Source organism: Coptis chinensis, chromosome 2, assembly GCF_015680905.1.
Source record: "Coptis chinensis isolate HL-2020 chromosome 2, ASM1568090v1, whole genome shotgun sequence".
Lineage (NCBI taxonomy): Eukaryota > Viridiplantae > Streptophyta > Magnoliopsida > Ranunculales > Ranunculaceae > Coptis > Coptis chinensis.
The window spans coordinates 62,969,113-62,976,309 of NC_141457.1; the positions used below are offsets into that span (position 1 = coordinate 62,969,113).

Below are 7,197 nucleotides of genomic sequence, written 5' to 3' on the forward strand. Positions count from 1 at the left end.
CCGCAACAGAGCTGTTGAGTAAAAAATTCCCACATGGGATATGTTAAATCACTCATAACAATATGTAAGTCTTGGGCTTCTCCACAGCAATTGGTTTTAACTTAATGCCTATTTTCAATATATATATATATACAGTCACAAATTCAGAATTCGTAGTGAAATTCAATAAAAAACAAATCTGGAAAAATTGAGAAAGTCATAAATAGTTTAATTTTAACATTAAATATTATGGCAGTGTACAAAAATAAAAATAAAATAAAAAATAAAAATCTTGGCTTGGATGGAAAAGGCTTGAGTTAAAATAAATAAATAAAATTGTGTGTCATGTTATGGTTACTTTGAGCTCGCATATATCAATCCAAAGTCTATAAATATATTTTCAATGTTGTTTTTTGAAACATTTAAAGGTTTAAAACGGACCCACACTGATTACATTGAAGGACCTTAATTAGTCCGAAAGCTCATCAACCCCAAAGATAACCTAGCTTAAAGACTCTGGCCACAATCTCTCCCATGAGAAGAGGAGTACACAACCAATTGAGCTAGAAGCTCTTGTATTCAACTAGTTTTCGTACCCGTTTAACGAACGGGGACCATTTTTATATATTTGTTTTGATTTTTGTTAATTTTTTATAATTGAAGTTTAAAAATTATTATGTACTAAAAATCTCAACTCTAAAATATTGTAATGATTCAAGTTTTGATCAACCAAAATTTAGTGAAAAATGCAACAAATTATGTCGCCTCTTTTGGGAAGCTGTAAAAGATGAGTAATTTTAACATATCATTATAAGTTTGAAATTCAACTATAAAAAGCAATATCCAATTCCATGTAAAGCATAATCGGTTGAAGATCATTAGAGAGGCACAACAAAGAAATCACAAATGATAGAAATCTTAGACGAAAACACAATTTGTTTTTCAAAGGCCACCATTTGATTTTCTGATCATACCGTATATGAATTTGAACTTTAGAAGGATCTATATAATTTTAATTAGTATATTCACAGGATATACATCTCTCTTCATATATCATTACAAAATGTTAGCTAAATGTTGTTCCATGAACGGGTGCAGTTAATAAAATAGATATTTTTGCTAAATATTTTAAATTTACTTGAAATTTTATGCCTGGAATGTATTAAATAAAGTTAAGCAACAAAATTTTAAACAATTTCATTCATGTGAAAAAGATGACCCTTTTTCAAAATTCAACACTTTTAAAAGAAAATAAATTTCTCCTTAACAATCAACATTGTTTTATTTTCTTGATTAAACATACTCAAAAATAAATAATCGACATGAAATCATAATTGGTTGATGAATGTACGTTATGAAGTAATTATTCTTGATTAACATTTTTTGAAAATTATCATGGTTAGTTTCCAGTAGTTACATATCAAACATGAAAATTATGCAATAAAATGTGTATAATATCCTTTCAATGCTTTCATTGAATAAAATGTGTACCTTGAATTTAGAAAACAAACTCGAAGATGCAATTAATTTTTCCCTTTGTTCCACCTACAAAACTCATGCAAATCAAGAGATAAGAGAATATATTTGCTTTTTCATTCCATCAATAATTTCTTAAGAAAATAACAGCAGCAAGGGTATCCATTTTTAACTTTTCCACCTGCAACTGTTTACTTCCACCAGCGGTTTTTCTCAGTTTCAGATTTCATGTCAATCCTCAACTCTTCCACCTGCAAATAAAATTGATTTTATACTCAAGTGAGTGGAGCTCATGGAGATTAGAGCTGGCATTGCACTTTGAATAATTGGACAGAATAGTACACCATCTTACTTTGTGTGTGCGCGTCGCATCAGTTCATGCTGATTACGCAGAGTAGGTGTGTATCAAATTCAATTGCATGTACTTTATAAATAAAGTAATCAATGACAGGAGACTTCTATAGAGTATTGGCTATTATGACATTGCTTCATTTCAACAAAACTAATCAACAACCTATATCGATTGTTACAATGTTATAGTAATGGTACATTGTAAATACTATGGCAATGGCCAGACTACAATAACTCTAATAATTATATAAATTTACTCTACAAATTTGGCCAAAAGACAGGGTCAAATTTCTCCTAACTTTCCCACATTCATTGAATAGTCCATACTCATCATAATTTGACAAATAATGGTAAATAAAACTCGCAAATGCAATGAAAACGAATGGAGGTATAAAAGCGTGTCAAATGTGAAGTACTACAAATATCAACATTCTATGTGGCAATATCCATACGATAGTATGCATTACGAATCCAAAACATCAACTGCATTACCAATTTGTTAATGTTGATTAACTCAATAATATGTAAGATTGTGAGTATAATATGATAATAATCCAACACATATACCATTTATTTGTCGTAGAATGGGAACCATTTTCCTCACGCAAGAGCATTAGTAGCCGATGAAGGCATTATTCCAAATAACCCAAATGTGCCCTTTATGTTTCGAAGTCCTTATAGAAAAAAAAATGTTGAATAAAAACATAACCAAATTGCACACGACAAAACTAAGAAGAACAAAGTGAGTAGATAGCCAACAAAATAAATCGTGAGAAAGAAATAGAGAAGTTCAGTCCATGAGATTCATGGAAATGATGGAAAAGTAAAACCTTCATATTGTGGAATGCAAGAGGATATTACAGGGTGGGGCTCAATGGCATTGGATACAACTCCTGTTACATATACATTCCATGTAATACATGAAGTAGCTCCATTGATTAGTAGCACAAAAGTTTGTGCACACCCCCTACTATGAATATGGGCATATGGCAGTGCAAGAGGAATTTGGACATATTATACTGTCCTAACATGTGGTTCAGATGATAGCAACCATATGTCTACGACACTCCTCTAATATATCAGATGATAGCAACCATATATCTACAACACTCCTCTAATAGAAACATATCTATACTGAAGAATGTCGATATATACCGAAGACTCGAGTAGTAAAATACTCCACAATCTGAATACATTTACAATGTATAGCATAGGGTAGAGTAAAATTATGTCTTTAAGGAGCAATTACATATTCATGCTACACAAACTTCCCTTAGAGTAGTTGTGATTTCAAACCTTACAGAAGAATATCTGTGGGGGACATACTTGTGTCCTGGCCAACTTCATTTTCACTCGACCATTAGCTACTATAGGCTTTTAAACGGAGGTTAAATACCAAAGGCCACATCTCAAAAATGCTTCCACAGTTCCACCATGAACCATGAATCTGAAGAGTTCATCCACATTAAAAGAGAGAGAGAGTAACCACAACAGTTTAGATCTAAATCTAAGATCAACAATAGCAAAGTCTATCTGCGTTATATACCATTCAAAGGGAGGTGGGATTTAAGATACAAAGCAGAAAGCTATGCACTACATAATTTCCATTTCTAGGTTCAAAACATATTAGTAAATTAATTTAAATATCACACGGCCGCCATGAGTGCCATCATATATTTCAATATACTTAGGACTTTGGGCCGGTTTTCTTGACAACTTCGCAGAGCTTCAAGTAGTCCTCGGGATTCTGAGTCTTCATCAGTTCTCGCTCAGCTTCAATCCTCTCCTGCAGAAATAAATGGAATTACGTTATATGACTAAATAGACAGAGAGCTAGGTTGACTCATTGCAGTTTCATGACCATTTTGATCACCTATCTGACCCTTTCACTTTGGTTGCTAGTAGCAATTCCCTGACATGAAGATAGTAGATTAAGTGTATATTGGTTAGCGAGGGGTAGGAAAATGCGCATAAACGTTTCAATGCCAGACCAAGGGGGACATTGCCAATTATGCGTGGACATTGAGACTCCACACATAATTATGAGCCCTACAGCCTACTGCTGCATGGCCATTTGATCACACCTCTTTGGGACCCTCACTTTATGGTTGTTAGAAGCAATTCAATGCTCTGAAGATTGTAGATTGTGTATTGGTTAGTGAGGGGCGGGAAAATACACATAGACATTTCAGTGCCAGACCAAGAGGGACATTGCCATTTGTACATGAACATTGAGACCATTGAGACTCCACATAGTATTATGAGCCCAACAACCTACTTGCTGCATGACCATTTTCACCTATGGGACCATTTTATTTTGTTCTCTTACATATATAGTTACATGATTCTCTTATTTATGTGTCATTACAATTACATACTTGCACCATTAGCTACTGATGAATTGTTAATGTTTGTTTGTGTATACACTATAATCAAGGCGTGAAAGTTAATCTTATAAACAAAGCAGTTCAAAAGCAAAACTCCAGAGTGAGGGCAGGACTATTGTGGTTTTATTACCACAGTAGCTATGAACAGAGAAGCTATTGCAGCTTCAATTAAGAGACTCTGACATGTGAAAGAGTCTTCTGATACCCATTAATAAATTATAGGTAGTAATACCTCACGTTTAATACCCATGGATGCAGTTGTTTTCTAGCAATATTGACATTTCTCCAAACCATATACATTAGAACAGTATACATATTTGTTTCACTTAACCAACTATGATCATAAGTCCACAAACACCACAAACAAATACAAAAAACAACTTTATCTCATAAAAAATAGGTAAGAGAAAACAATGTACCTGGTTGTTTCTAGGACTTAGCTTATCAGAGTAATTTCCTCCTAGAAGATCCTCTATTCATTTCCATCTTCGACGACACTTCAGACTACTGAATCAAAAATCTTCTGCATTAAACATAGCCGGCAAAAAACTTTAATTCCAAACCATCAAATTGTAAGGGAATATAAAAATAAGAAGACATCTAATAAAATAAAAAAAAATCGCCAACTCCATTGAACAGAGTATAATCGCTTTCAGCTCAAAAATCCAATTAAATAAATCAAAATATTCCATTTAACCATCAGATACGAAGTAAAAAAGAATAGGATTATTAGAGTAACTTAATTCAAATTTTTAGGCAATATGATGTTGGGGGGTGATAAACGATAAAATTGATAGTCTACCTACGAAATGAACGATGAACTCAAAACGTAAGTAAACTAAAACTATTTTATGCTGCCTATGTTTTATCAAAGATTCTACTCTCAATCCTATGAGATATAGTGGAGTAGAGTGATTCGTTCCACTCCTAGTCCTTCCGCATGCTTGTTATCACGTGTAATTACTCTACTTAAGGTCTAATGAGAGATTTACGAAAAGGCAACTAGACTACGATGCAACTACCCACAAGATGCACTAGTCAACTATTAGGACAACTAAGGGAATGCTACGTTGATTCTATGATAAGGAGTTAGAGGGGGATTGATTCCACCTTAACTCGACTTAATCCTATTAACGACGAATCGTCGTAATCCGAATTGAACTGCTTCGCAGAACAATTGGTTCTTCCTACCCACAAGATGCACTAGTCAACTATTAGGACAACTAAGGGAATGCTACGTTGATTCTATGATAAGGAGTTAGAAGGGGATTGATTCCACCTTAACTTCGACTTAATCCTATTAACGACGAATCGTAAGTAATCGAATTGAATCTTCGAGAACAATTGGTTCTTCCTAATCCCTAATTACACATGGCATTCCTACCAATTCATAACTAGCATGTGAACGATTAAACCCATTCTCATGGTGAACTAATCGTTTCTAGAGTGGAAAGGAAATTACGACGATTCTACGATAGTCGGAATCAAGCTTTCATCAAGGCTTCTCAACCCCCTCTAATGGAGGTTTAGCCGAGAATCATTACGTAATCATTTCCGATTACATTTAAACTAAACATGATATAAATAATTGAAATTTACTAATCTAAATTAAACAATAATTAAAATCTAATTAATAACTAAGAATTGAATAACAAGTAATAAATGAATCAGATCTAACACAAATGTAAATGACAAGAATCGAAATTTAACAACTAGCTATTTTATTAATCAAACTAATTAAGAGTAATGATTCTAATAGTTTAATCTAAAACAAGAATTGGATTGAATTAAACTTAATTAAAAACAATTAAATAAAAACTAGATCTATAAGCTACTTTAATGGCTACTTTTTACTCTAACCTATCTACCATTAACTATCTACCATTAACAAAGAGCTAAGCTTTTGTTTTTATACTTTCAGATCCAAAAATCGTGCATGGGCTTGGAGCCATGTTTTGGGCCAGAGAATCAGGCCCAAAACCCAATTCTTTCAGTCCAAAAAGGCCTCTTCAGCTGCAGTTGGCTTCAACAGACTTTTCGTCCACTTCTGCTCCTCTGATTGGATCACGGCTTAGACCATTGGAAAGATCTTTCCGAGCCAGTCGTTTTGACATAAGGTAGGCCCCATTCCGAGGTTTGATTCCAAAGATATGGCCTTGAAGTTCTGGCGACTTTGTGTTTGTGTTTTACGCCCGTCGACTTTTCAGCTTTTGGCCCGGGCTTTAGAAAGGCTTTGTCTTCTTGAATCTTGGCCTTTAATCACGGAACTCCTTAGTAACCGACCTTTGCTCCTTTATCTCGCTAAAGTGGCACATTTCGCACATAATGGACTTTGAAGCCTGAAATGCATAAAAACACGTAATCAGTGTTAACTCTTAATTATTACTCACATAATTGGTCTAAAAGTATGTCTGTTACAGGGTTAAAACTACAGTTTTGGGCTCTTATCAGGGGGTCAGTAAAATAGATATTACCATCATCGATCATCTACAAAACTGTATGTAGTCATTGATTTGAGATAGTGATTCGTAGAGGAAAAGAAGAAGCATACCTTACTAAATATCTCGTTCTTAAATTGATGATGACGAAGGTGAACATATATGGTGTCAATAGAAATTAGATCGGTGATGAGTGAAGAAGCAAAGATGGTTTGCCGTTTTTTTTCTCCTGCAAAAACCCATATTTCTCTTGCTTCACTCACGATGGGTTTTTTTTTGTTTGGTTTGTTACGTGGGGATATAATAAGGTAAGTACTTGATGCATGGGCATGGAATTAATAGTATTTAGTTTAGTTAGTTATTATTTTTATTTGTTATGTAAGTAGTAGTTTCCTATTAGGACTCTAAATAGAATTAGGGACAAGGTTTATTACATAAAGGCATCTAAGCCTTCATTGTTAGGTTGGTTCTTTTTGGATTGTTTAATCAAGAGATTGAATTAAGGAAATTCGTTTTCCCTTTGAAACCCTAGTTTTTGGGTGTTTATCAATTTTATTCATTGGTGT

General features: G+C 33.8%; 1 long non-coding RNA gene across 1 annotated transcript; it reads right to left on the reverse strand.

Moving 5' to 3' along the window:
* Positions 1-3,293: 3,293 nt before the first annotated feature.
* LOC147517072 (uncharacterized) lies at positions 3,294-6,919 on the reverse strand. The gene is made up of 3 exons (XR_015213797.1): positions 6,745-6,919; positions 4,613-4,716; positions 3,294-3,592 (listed from the first exon to the last, which is right to left on the reverse strand). It is a non-coding gene; the product is annotated as an uncharacterized LOC147517072 (long non-coding RNA).
* Between the last annotated feature and the right edge of the window lie 278 nt (positions 6,920-7,197).